Here is a 14,405-nt window from a genome sequence, read left to right on the forward strand (position 1 = left end):
ATATATATATATATATATATATATATGTGTGTGTGTGTGTGCATGTATGTTGCATGGTACATGTTTCTTATATGTCAAATAAAGATAAAGTAAAGTTTAGGGATGTCCCAATACTGACAATCTCACCAGCACAAGAGCAAAGCGACATAGCCCATGGAAGTCTATGGGACTTCCTCTTCATCTTTTGATCGTGTTACTCTTTGGCTGCAGAGATTGCCAGGGAGTTTTAAACATCCTGCTGCCTGACCAACATCATGATAAAGTATGATTTAACTGTCCGGCAGTCAAGTGCACAGAATAGTGCAAGGAGAGCGGATGAGAGGCCAGGGAAGAGATGTGTTCCTGGGCTGGGAGAGGGCATGAAAAGACTGCTGCAGTGAGGAGTGCAGGAAGGACGAGCAGCCTATCGCTGCGGGTTTCAGAAGACTTGAAAAGCTGGGTGGCATGCAGTATGCAGGGGCGGGCGAGCGTAAACACAGTGTTCGGAACTCAATGTTCCAGACGCTGGGTAGCGGAGTAACCCTTGCACTGAAATAATGGCAAAATTTGTGTCAATAGAACTTCCTCACATGAGTTTTACAAGTTTTTCCAATGTGTTCGACAAAGCAAAAATTATTATTTTTAATATTATTACTTATAAATATTATTTATTTATATATCACCCTTGATTCCAGGGAACTTTATGCAAGATAAGGGTAAAAATAAATTATAAAAATGCAGGTATAGTAAACAAGACACAGAGTAAATGACAGACTGATATTGAGGGGGAGAGGGCCCTGTTTGGACGGGCTTACAATCTTGTTATAATGGGATGTGGCCAAAATGCCCCCAGAGCTGGAGTAAGCCAGCTAATAGTTGGTCTAAACAATCTATAGATACGCCAGTAGTGGTGTAGTGTCCATTTAGGCAGACCACGCAACTGCTATGAGGCCCATGGGATACGGGGCCCCAACTGCGGTTGTGTGGTCTATCTCTATGGGAATCGCGCCACTGAATGCAACCCCACTATTCCAGCAGTACTCAATAAAACTGGACGGATGGTCACTCCAGCAATGCCAGGCATCGAAAGTTAGAGCGCAGTGAGTGCCAGGTTAGTGGGTTTTCATAGCAAATTAAGGAGTAGGGTAGAATATGGCACTCTCTTTCGGACAGACGGTGCACAAGTAGGGTCCTACTCCTTTAAAGGGGTACTCTGGTGGAAAACCTTTTTTTATTTTTTTTTAAATCAACTGGTGCCAGAAAGTTCAACAGATTTGTAAATTACTTCTATTAAAAAAATTTTAATCCTTCCAGTACTTATTAGCGGCTGTATACTACATAGGAAATGCTTTTCTTTTTGGATTTCTCTTCTGTCACGACCACAGTGCTCTCTGCTGACCTCTGCTGTCCATTTTAGGAACGGTCCAGAGCAGGAGAAAATCCCCATAGCAAACATATGCTGCTCTGGACAGTTCCTAAAATTGACAGCAGAGGTCAGCAGTGAGCGCTGTAATCGTGACAGAAGAGAAATCCAAAAAGAAAAGAATTTCCTCTGTAGTATACAGACCCTAAAAAGTACTGGAAGGATTATTATTTTTTAATAGACGTAATTTACAAATCTGTTCAACTTTCTGGCATCAGTTGATTTAAAAAAAAAAAAAAAGTTTTCCACCGGAGTACCCCTTTAATCAGGAACCTGGACCTTCCTCAGATCCGGATTTCTGCGGAGTAATGTCTAAAGAAACGGCCTCATGCCGTGTGAGAAGATGTCAGGGCGCAACCATAGGTTGCGCCCTGACATCTTCTCACATGGCGTGAGGCCGTTTCTTTAGACATTATTCTGCAGAAATCAGAATCTGAGGAAGGTCACAGGTTCACCGAAACGTTATCTGTTTAATGGATTGCTAATTAAATAAAATTCATGATACTTAAACGAGTGACAAATTGTCATGTGCTAATCCTAATCCTTGCTATGGGGCCCCTTGAAATCTACCCATACTGAAGAATATCCATCTAGATTTACACAGTTTCAGTAAATCGGGGCCATTGAGTAATATTATGACATTAGCACAATCACAATGTTGTCTAAGATGTTGTACATTAAAGGGGTATTCCAGGATTTTTTTTTTATTTGACTATGCTACAGGGGCTGTAAAGTTAGTGTAGTTCTGTGTGTGACGGTTTTCTCACAATCCTTATGTGATTTTCACCCTAATATTTATTTTTAACAGCATACAAAATGACTGTTGTTTCAGATTTTTCCCAGGGTGCAATGCAGCCAAGACCTGACTCACTAGTCAGCTGATGACAGGGAGCCTGTCTGCTTCAATGGGTGGAGCGATCGCTTGGTGGGAGAGAGATCAATCTGCAACTAATACAACAGCTGTAGGCACTCTGATTGGAAAACACAGGTCTTTTGAATGGATGCAGCTCATTTATGTTTCAATGGGTGGGGTGACTGATGTGTGGGAGGGAAGAAAATGGAATTATGGGATTTGTAGGCAAAAGAAGAAAACTCAAACAGGAAATGCCGGTTCACAAAAGCTAGCCAAAGTGTTATGATAATCTCACAACATAGCCATTTAGCCCCAAGACAAGCAAATATCCTTCCTAAGCATGTCCATTACTGTCTGCCAGGTACGTACTAAAATCATCTTATGGCGGAGAACCCCTTTAAATGGATCTTGTAACTTGACTTGGCAACACTGGAGAGCCATAGGTAGGAGAATGCTGATTTAGGTGATTGTTTTGGACTTTACATATGAAATCAGTGATAAGCTATGTGAACTATTGTAATGCATTGCTACTACTCTACATAGAGTAGAAGGTCCCTATAGTAAAGACTAAAAGGGGACCCTCATCCAGGACTGGTTGACATCACTTACCTTGGGCAGGATGGATTATGTCTTATTTGCCCCAATGTCTCTCCCAGGATAGATGAGTTTATTTTTCGCCCTTTTTTTCTACCATCCCCTACACATATGGGATTTCTGCGCAAAGGCAATTCTATCTCTCAGCTCTCCGCACAAATCCCAAAGCCTGAAAGAAACCTTGCAGCCCCCACCTGTTCCTCAGTTTATCTTTGCCCCTGGGAAGGAGACATCTCGTATTATTTTTTCTCCCCTGTTGTTTAATACATTGCGGTGCTTGACAGGGTATAGCACAGCAACCATTATCTATAGACGAGATCAAGTACAATCTGTTCCTCACACAAGAAGATGAATATAATAGGGTTCGCTTCTTTCCATTCTTTCTCCAATTCCATTTCAGAAGATACTGTTCCAGATACATACGCAGCCTCCCAATATTTCTGTGATGCATAGACCACAACGCTGTCTTATTATGATGTCAAGGCTGCTCCTCTTCCTCATTCCGTCAATTTATTTGCACCTCTATTCCATCCAGAATCACTTGTGAGGCCTCTCTTGATACCTCCCTTACGAAATGATTTATTCTTCATGTCTCTTGCTCTTCTTTCTTTCTTCTTCCTTTCACAAACAATTGTCTTTTTTTTCTTTACGAGCTATGGCATTTGAGAGGAAGGACGACTTCCAAGTATAGACAATTACACCTTCCTCTCTTTTGGGAACTTGGGAGTCCTTCCAAGGCTATCTCAAGTTCATGTACAGACGTGGCACGAAATGTTCGCTTCTCAGGGACATTCACACTAGAGCTCTGTTCTTCTTCATGTTTTTTTTAGTCAATATAACTTGTTATTTTACATGCCAATTAAGTAAACGGTATAAATTAACAATAAGGACGATTCAAGGAAGATACATTTCTTTTCTCCCAGGCTTTTTTCCTCGTTCTATTAATTTACTAACCATTTGTCCCTTAGGTCTCATTCAGATGAGATGGGCATATTGTACCCTTGTGTAACTATCTGTATGCTGGATGTAAAACCTAGACCCCCATGGGTCTTCTATGCTATACTTACAGGATCATAAATCCACATGGATTTGCAGGTTCTGTTTGGTAGAACACTGTGTGTAGGGAAGAGGACAATGTTCAGGTATTACATCCAGAAATAACATTCGGTTGGTCCTGTTAAAATGGTGCCCATTGTATTCTCAGATTAACAACCCCAGTAAGGAGTAGGGTGACCAGTAGCATCTAACTTTGCAATACTGTAACAGATGTCCAGAAAATGTGGGTACAACCTGCATGTCTCAGTGAGACCATATTCAGCATGGGTAGCTTTTTCTAGAGAAGAAGCCATTTGATCAGCTTCTTCTATAGAATTTACCAGAATAGACCTCCATGGGTCTGATATGCCAATCGTACAGCACCATAGATCCATATAGTCTTAATAGGGAACAGAGTGAATGTCCAGACGTTACATCCAGGAACAGTATTTGATGGGTTCTGTTAAAATTGCTACTTTGCAAAGATCATTATATCCTGGGACGTGCACAGGTTGACTAGAAAGGGGGCTTGAGCCCCTGCCCTTTTGATGTTACTCCTAAAAGTGCCCTGGGCAGTCTGGCATCATTATGTGGACATTTATATATATAATTATGGGAAGTGCCCTTTTTTCAGTTCAGCCCCCGCCCCCCAAAATGTCTGTTCACGTCCCTGATTATATCCCTCATAACAACAACACTGGGAAGGATTATGGTGACCCGCCAAAACCAGCACTGCGGAAGTTACATCCAGAACATGTAGGTAAATGAGACAAATGAAAGTGGCTTCTTTCTAGAGAAGAAACCATTTCAACAGCTTGACCCGAAACACGTTTGTGTTTTCTGTGTTTTCCATGCGATCCTAAATAAAGTACCTGTTGCATTGTATCCTGCGCTGGAAATCTTTCTTCCATTGCTATATGGACCGGGAGCACTGCCGGCTAATCCGGGCGCAGGTGTGAGCATCCAGCAGAGGAGAGCCGTCATTTCTGCCCTGTCTTATTTCAACAGCTTCTTATCTAGAATTTCCCAGTCCTTCCAAAACCATTTAATTTGCACTCAGTGTTGACTTTTTCATAGAGATCACAATGAATTGGGGGTGGATTCATTGTCATTGGTCATTGAGGACAAACTCGAGCCTCACTATGTACATTCTATTTTTATTTCTCTATTTCTCATCTTAAAGGGGTATTTCGGTGCTCTAGCGTTCTGAACATTTTGTTCAGAATGCTCGGAGCCGGAGGCCGTGATCGTGACATCACGACCATGCCCCTTGTGACATAACACCACGCCCCCTCCATTCATGTCTATGGGAGGGGGCGTGTCATCAGACAGGCCCCCTCTCATAGGCATGAATGGAGGGGCATGGCATTATATCACAAGAGGCGTGGGCGTGACATCCCGATCACTGCCGCAGGAACCCGGTGTTTGTTTAGAACGCCAGGTTTTGCGGGAGATCGCGGGGGTCCTGCTGTTTGGATAGGGGATAAGATGTCTAGTAGCAGCGGAGTACCCCTTTAAGATTTCTTGTCAGTCTTTTTCGCCTCAACTCTGACAGCCAAGTCTGGTGGCATCAGATTTCTTCTTCTATGGTGACAACGCAATAAACCCCATACCCTGTTTTTTTTTACATTTGATGGTCATCCCAAGGTTATTCAAGCAATATACATATCTGCTCTTATTGAATAAGTTTTTTTCTTTCGTTATATTATACCGCCATCTTTCTGTTCTTCTGGGCATCTTATTGTTACCGTTTCCATGAGAAAAATGTGATCAAGTGCATTGTGTTGAGATATTCGCACACGTATCGGATAATTTCATCTTCTCCTTTGTTCCTATTATTTGGAGCCTTCCAATCTTTTTTCCTCTGACTCCCAATCCCCTGTTTCTTAATTATCCAATAATCTTTAACCTTCTTATTCTTTATTTGTACAATGGCTTTACCTTCCTCCCTCTTCCACCCCCTCTTTCCACCAGGTCCGTCTCTTCCCCGCACATCTCCAGTCTCTCCGTAAGTCTGTCTGTCACCGTCTCCCTCCGCCTTCATTCTTGTCTTGCCTCTATCACGGCTCATCTCTCCCTCCCTCTCCCAGCCATTAGCTGGCTCCGGGCAGAGGAAATTGAACCATTACTATAAACTCTACATATTGAATCATGTATTTCGCCCACAGATAATTTGCTTGTTAGCCTCTCATTAAAGTCTTGTTCTAACTGGCAGCATTATGGTATGGCACATTGAGTTCATAAGGTTAGCCAAACAGGAAAAAAAAATATATGGTTGCAATCGGTGTAAATGCTGAACGACGTATATTTTTTTAATTGCTACAATGTCGATACAAATTTTTTTTGCAAGAAGAGATGAGCAAATTAAGACGAGGCTTTATATCTGTGGCGGGTAATTGTAGAGGAAGACGACTAATGCTGGCTCTTTACGATGTACCGCGGCTCCATCACTACTTATCTGGGATTCAGTACGTTAATGATATCTATACTTGTTGATTCATCAAAAACAGTAGTCACCATTACAGAAAAGGAGAACCCACCCCGAGGGTGGCATAGACGGAGAAGACAAGGAGATGGCTTTTTGTGGTAGGGACTATAGCTCAGAAATGCAAAGGAAGCGGCTTGCTTCAAAATCACTTTCAATCTCAATTCAGCCAGCAGTTGGATTCCGCCGCTACTAAGGCATCTGTACGTATAGTAGCAAATTAAAGCGAGTGTCATGGGGCCTGGGAAGCACTCAAGCCACGGGACAAGAGCTAAAAAGCATCTCCGGCATACAAATCACAGCAGCCTTGTATTCACATACATAAGTTTTAGAAATAGTAAAGCACAGAAGATCTAATTGTTCTGCCTAAAGGAGTCGTGGGGGGCCCAATTCTCCCAATGACTATGTAAAACTCCATCTTGAAGGTTAATTGAGATTGAAGAACCATATGAGAAAAAAAAGTTTTGGACGCTCAGACAAGACCGCTGTTAATTTCAAGATGACTGGCCCTATTAGCAACTTGTCCCTTATCTTAGTGATCTACAACCTATGGCTCTCCTGTGGTTGTCATAAACTATACAGGGTTTTAATATTTCATGACAACTGGAGCACCACGGAAGACCACTGCCTTACCCAATGAATATCCCTATATAAGAAGACCTCTCCTGTAATAGTTGATGGCATAAAGTGGACCAGTCAGCAGGTTTTAGGATATAAAGTAAGGGCATGGCCATATAGGGCTTTGGACCCTAAACCTATATATATCTCTTACTAGTTAATTGGCCCATTCAGCGCAGAGATATCAGAGTTTAAAAATATATGCATATTAGGCTTTGGTACCTCACAGATGGATGACTACTGCTAAAATCCAATATTTTTAGTTGTCACTAGTCACTATCCCCTTAGAATTCCCTTAGAAATGCAATATACGCAGACTTTTATCTTTAGGAGATATCTTGCTTGAGTGCTATTCTTGAACTTGTCCTATTTTAGTACTTTCTGGTGCAAGTCTACTCCAGTAATTTCTCTGTATCTTGATTTGAGAACACAGTATCTCTTAAAGATGTAGATTGGCTTTGTGATGCACTAGCTTGTTCCTTATTTAAAGGGGTACTCCAGCCCTAAGACATCTTATCCCCTATTCAAAGGATAGGGGATAAGATGTCTGATCGCGAGGGTCCTGCTGCTTGGGACACCCGCAATCTAGCATGCAGCACCCGCCTGTGAGCACTGCAGGAAGCACTGGAAGCGGAGTATCATGACGTCACGACTCTGCCCCCGTGTGACATCATGCCCCGCACCCTCAATGCAAGTCTATGGGACTTGCATTGAGGGGGCGTGGCTTTGACATCACAAGCGAGCGTGACCATGACGTCACGAGCCTCCTCCCCGCATCGCCAGTCATCCGACACGGGGCGAGGTTTGCTCAGTCTACCGGATGTCTGGGGTGCCGCAGCCGAGATCGCGGGGTTCCCCAGCAGTGGGACCCCCGTGATCAGACATCTTATCCCCTATCCTTTGAATAGGGGATAAGATGTCTTGGGGCAGAGTACCCCTTTAACAGTATGCTACTGCACCAGGATCTGAGGATCACCCAGTTTTCTTATGCAATTGAGCCCTTAAATATTTTTCTCCTGAATGCTGTCCTTGACTTGGTTCTCCTTCCTGTATAGACCTTTACCCTTGTAGTGAAATGATGGCAAGGCAGATATACTTGACTGTAGACAGGACTAGAAAGATGGTGGCCTACTTTGTAAGTTGTGCCTGACTCTTTCTACACCTAGGGGAAGGGATTGCCAAGGTGAGCCTCAGGTGTAGAAAGAGTGTAAATAAAGTCCCAGCACTCACCAAGTAAATTCAGACATAAGGAGCTTTATTGCATGTCCTTCAAATCAAACAGGACACAATTCGGCATTAGCCTTCTTATACTGTCTGGTTTCTTGACAGCAGAGGAAGGCTACCACCGAAACATGTCCTGTTTGATTTGAAGGATATGCAATAAAGGTTCTTGTTCCTGAATATACTTGGTGAGTGTTGGGACATTTTTTTTTACAATCTTTCTACACCTGAGGCTCACTGTGACAATCTATTTCCCCAATACTGGGATAGAAGGTGGAGTTGAAGAACTGTGGGACAGGAGTTGGTCTTCTGAATCTATACCAAACTTCTCTCAATATTGGAACACACTTTTGCAGAAGCAGCTGTTAACCCCTTACACTGTTTAGACACGTATTGGGGGAAGCACAGCTGTACCAAATGCTATGCCGAACGAGGTTTGGGTGGCTGTAGTCTCATAAGGTTTGTTGGACAGTCAAATATATGTCTAGAGGGCTGAGACCTATATCTCTGTGTCTCTGCACATTGCAAATGTATAATCTGTGTTTCTTTGCTAGAAAATGCATGCACTGTATGTTGTCTGAAGAGTGTAAGGGGTTAACAGCTGCTTCTGCAAAAGTGTGTGGTTTTAGACTTAATGTGGCCCTGGGCAAAATGAAAAGTGGGGCCCCAAAAGTTTAACTTTCTTGCCCCAGTTGATTAAAAAAAAAAATGGAGTACCCCTTAAATGAATACTGTATGCAGAAACACTATAGAAAACACCTACACTCACCGTAAACGGTGAGTGCAGGTGTTTTCTATAGTGTTTCTGCATACCGTATACTTCCCCCAATAATTACTCTTTGAACAGAAATGTAATATAACAGTTAACAGAGTAATGAATAAAGAATCTAATGTAGATTGTATCATATTACACCACAGTACACGGTGCCAGCATCCTGTGATGATTCCCCAATACCATTTCCAAGTGTTTTCTGCCCAATTCTCCATTGCGTTGTATTTGCTGGAAGCCATTGCCGTGTGTAATAATCTACAACCTTGAATTACAAAACCCTGAAACATCTATCACATATTGAAAAAGGATTTACAAAGCTTTACGAAAACATCTATGAAAAATGGAATATCATTGTGCAGCCGAGACCCCAAATCGTCTTGGTTAAAGGTATTGTGTATGAGGAAGATAACATTGTGGCACCTAAAGTAATTGAATAAAGCTTAGATATAAAGCCTTAGGTTAGTTATCTGATTAAAATGTGCAATACCTCTCCCAGCAAGTATGCACGCTGAGACTTGTAGTTCCAAACCTGTTATGCAGCTGTTCAAATGCATCATCCATACCGTATGGGATTCCTCCACTTTCACTTTATATTCCATCCCATTCTTCTCAGATAAGCCTACCATAATATATCTGATCATTCTGGTTGGGTACATTTGTCCAGTTGTTCTTCTTCTTATAGTAGTATTTAAACAAACATTCCAAGCAAAGCTTATACACCCAGGGCCAGAGCCCTTAAGAGCATCCTGGGCCTGGTGCTGAGGATTTTGATGGGCCTAAAAGTGTCCGTGACCCATCAGCTGCATTGCGGCCATTTGTGGGATACAGTGCGATTCCATTTACTAACATTATGTGCGACACAGCATGATACATACAGTGTGAGATAGGTAGGTAGCCAGGTAAGTAGGTAGATTGTAAGCAAGCTAGGTAGAAAGGTAGCCAGTTGTCCCCTTGATTTTATAGCATTAAGTGGACTAGCAACACTCGGGGTCCCCGGTCTCTCTCTCTCTCTCTCTCTCTCTCTCTCTCTCTATATATATATATATATATATATATATTTGTGATGTTTACATAGTTAAAGGGTTACTCCGCCCAAGACATTATATTCCCTATCCAAAGGAGTAATACACAGCCGTCACACCCCCTTCCATAGACATGAATGGAGCAGACGTGACGGATGTGGTCACCAGTCATCCTGCACGAAGCAAAGTTCGCTCTGTGCAGCGTATTTCTGGGCGCCAGAGATCGTGGGGGGGTCTGGTCCTTTGGGTAGGAGATAAGATATCTAGGGGCGGAGTACCCCTCTAAGATCATTTTCCATGGCCAATAATTCCAGTATACAAGAAAGAATATTATTGCCACACATATTACCATCACACTGTTACTGACCAAATTCTGTATACTGAGATCAATATTACCAATTATACCAGTATACAAGGAGGACTATTATCACCATACATATTGCCATCATAGTGTTACTGACCAAACCATGTATCCTGAGACCAATATTTCCAATAATACCAGTATACAAGGAGGAATATTATCAGCATACATATTACCATTATACTGTTACTGACCAAATCATGTACCCTGAAACCAAAATTTCCAATAATGAAAGTATACAGGGAGGAATATTATCACTATACATATTACCATAATTCTGTTACTGACCAAATCCTGTATACTGACACCAATATTACAACTAATACCAGTATACAAGGGGGAATATTATCACCATACATATTACCAAATTAAATTATACCATCACACAAAGCCTGGATAATAGCACCATACTGGGTAAAAACCATATAAAAAAAAACTAACAATACCAATAATACACAGTATACAAATAATACAAGGGCCAAATAATACTGATGCATCAGGAACACAGTATACATCACACAGTGACTGACTAATGCACCGTACTGAAGCAGGACACAGGGGGGGGGGGGGGAACAGCTGAAGGCACACTATAGGGTTGAGTCATCCACGGATCTGCAGCGTGAAATACGCTACGGATCCGTTACGTGTGACCCTACCCTAAGGGTACATTCACACATACACGATCTGCTGCATATTTTCGCTGCATATTATGTGCAGCTGATTTTGCTACCCAATAACTTTTAATGGGTAGCAAACTCAGCTGCACAAAATATGTGGCAGATCCTGTACGTGTGAACATACCCTTAGGGTACGTTCACACTTGCATATTTTGCAATGCAGACTTGCTGTAGCAGATTTTGCCACTCATTAAAATCAACAGGCAGCAACCTGCAGAAAAAATACGCACATGTGAACGTCCCCTATGGGTAGTATTAGGTAGGTAGATTGATCTCCTCGTCCCAAGTGGGTAAATATGATGGTAGGTAGGTTGTTAGCCAGGTAGGAAGGTAGCTAGTTAGGTAGGGCACCAGCCTCTCGCCGGCTTTTTCAAGCATGAGAGGCCAGTGAATTGTTGTATCTTTTACATGGGAAAATATATCACTTTCAATCGATTCTGGAGTGCTGCAGAACCTCTTTTTTGCATATAGGTAGGTAGTTAGCTCGCTAAATAGGGGCCAAAACGAAAACCATAAATGACTTGCCCATTTAAAAAAAATTAAAAAAAATAAAATGTAATACTAGTTATTGGTCAGCTGCAAAGCCATAGGCTTTGTCAGGGTATGCTGGGAGTTGCAGTTAGTTATTGACTACAACTTCTAGCATGCCCTGTTATAGCCTATGAGAAGAGGAAATCAGGATATCCTGGCAAGAAGTTCTGAGGAGAAAATCCGACTTGCAGCGCTTTTCCAATAATCAATGGATGGTGCAAGTAAAAGTTGCTTTATTTCAGGTAAAGCATACAGGATAAAGCAAGACTATATACTGTACCTGAAATAAAGCAACTTTTACTTGCACCATCCATCCATACTGGACATTGATTATTGGAAAAGCGCTGCAAGCCACAAGTCTGATTTTCTCCTCGGATTCCTTGCTATGATATCCTGATATCCTCTCATCTTCTGCTTAAAGGGGTACTCCACTGCTCAGCACTTGGAACAAAAAGTTCCGAATGCTTACAGCCGGCGTCGGGAGCTCGTGATGTCATAGCCCCGCCCCCTCATGACCGAACGTCCCGCCCCCTCAATGCAAGTCTATGGGAGGGGGCTGCCACGTCCTCTCCCATAGACTTACATTGAGGGGGCGGGGCATGACAACATGAGGGGGCGGGGCATGACAGCACGAGCTCCCGATGCCGGCTCTAAGAGTTCGGAACATTTTGTTCCAAACGCTGAGCAGCGGTATACCCCTTTAAGGCTCCCCTATGGAACCATGTCTGACGGCCAACTGCTTCCCCATATATGCCTAACCAGCAGTAAATGCCTATTGCACTGTGCCTGCCTTCTCAGCTTAGAAGGTAAGCACTTAAGAAATCTGTGTATTCTCATTTCCTTGACCGAGTGACCCAGCACGGTCAAGCACCATACCTGTCTTCACCTAATTTTTCTCTGTTATACATTTCTGATATAGCCTATAGCATTGCAGCTGATCCAAACCATAACTACAACTCCCAGCATGTTGCATTATATTGTAGTATAGTATAAGTTATTGTGCAACATGCTGGAAGATGTAGTTTTGTTTTGAGACAGCTGCAGAGCCATAGTATCGGCATTCTGGGAGTTGTAGTTTGTAAATAACTGCAACTTCCAGCATGCCCTGACATGGCTCTGCAGCTGACCTAGACCAAAACTACAACTCCCAACATGTTGCACTACTTAGTAATATAGTATGGGTTATAGTGCAACATGCTGGTGTTAAGGAACAATATATTACTTTAACTTGACTAACCTTAACATGGTGTCCAGCCATGCAGAAGACTCCCAACTTGCCCATAACAAGCCACGCCCCCTTCCGTATAGGCCACACACCTATATTTCGACCTCTTAAAAAAAAAAAAAATATATATATATATATATATATATATATATTATTTTTTTTTTTTTGTGTAGGGGCTGGCTGGGCCTATTTTCAAGAAGAGGCCTGGAGCTGCAGTTCCAACAGCCCCTATGTTAATCCGGCCCTGTATACACTGTGTTAAACCAACTGCATTGCCACCTTTCGGGCCCTGGTATAACTAAGTATATCTGAAACAAAATTATAGTGTATCCTACATGTATGCAGTGGGACACATAATCTACTCCTAGAGGGAAGTCACGCTGATGATGTAACAGTCCATATATGGACAGTTACCTTATATGGGCCGTTGCATCATCAGAGCTTCCCCAGGGAATTTTGGCTCTGTCATAAGCCTTCTTCTCCCCTCCCTCTGAGCTTCCTGCAGAGCAGCGGTACTGCTGACCCAATGTATTTTAAAGGGCTACTCCGCTGCCCCAGCATTCAAAATATTTTGTTCCTAACGTTTGGAGCGGGTGGCAGGGGTTGTGACGTCATGGCCACGCCCCCTCAATGCAAGTCCCCTCCCATAGACTTGCATTGAGGGGGTGTGGTGTGACATCACATGGGGGCGTGGTCATGACGTCACGACCCCGGCCGCCCACACCCAGCGTTCTAAACGAATGCCGGGTTCTGCAGAGAGATAGGGGAAAAGATATCTAGGGGCGGAGTACCCCTAATGCAAAACGTGTGTTGGCTAGCTGTCCACCGTCCTGGAGGGAGATCAGAGAAAAAGACAAAAGAGTTTGCTGCATCCAACTCCACCAATAGTGTCCCTAAATGGACAGTAATATCACTGGAGGTTCCTTAGAGGTAAATAAATACCTGTAATAGATGCCTTATGTTGGCATCAGTCAACCTAAAACAAAAAAAAAAATTTTATTGACTTTTTTTTTTTTAAGGATCCAAGTTATGGAATAGCGTGGCATGAGGATGCATACTGGGCAGATGGAGCCCAAGGAGATACACTCTAAATAGAGAAGCAAAACATGGTGTGACTGGGGCCTAATACAGTATATTGCAAGGGATTTTCTAATTGTATGTGGAAATAATCTTTAACTTGACCCCTTGTCTTAAAGGGGTACTCCGGTGGAATTATTTTTTTTTTTAAATCAATTGGTGCCAGAAAGTTAAACAAATTTGTAAATTACTTCTATTTAAAAATCTTAATCCTTCCAGTAATTATCAGCTGCTGGATACTCCAGAGGAAGTTCTTTTCTTTTTGGATTTCTTTTCTGTCTGAGCACAGTGCTCTCTGCTGACACCTCTGTCCATGTCAGGAACTGTCCAGAGCAGGATCAATTCCCCATAGCAAACCTATTCTGCTCTTGACAGTTCCAGACATGGACAGAGATGTCAGCAGAGAGAACTGTGGGCAGGCAAAAAAGAACTTACTCTGTATTATACAGCAGCTTATAAGTACTGGAAGGATTAAGATTTTTAAATAGAAGTAATTTACAAATCTGTTTAACTTTCTGGTACCAGTTAATTA

At 42.4% G+C, this 14,405-nt stretch overlaps 1 protein-coding gene across 1 annotated transcript in view; it reads left to right on the plus strand.

Moving 5' to 3' along the window:
• LOC130290339 (leucine-rich repeat and fibronectin type III domain-containing protein 1-like protein) overlaps window positions 1-14,405 on the plus strand; it is a 95,546-nt gene that overhangs the window by 12,787 nt on the left and 68,354 nt on the right. The window lies entirely within an intron of this gene.

Source organism: Hyla sarda, chromosome 9, assembly GCF_029499605.1.
Source record: "Hyla sarda isolate aHylSar1 chromosome 9, aHylSar1.hap1, whole genome shotgun sequence".
In the NCBI taxonomy this organism is placed as follows: domain Eukaryota; kingdom Metazoa; phylum Chordata; class Amphibia; order Anura; family Hylidae; genus Hyla; species Hyla sarda.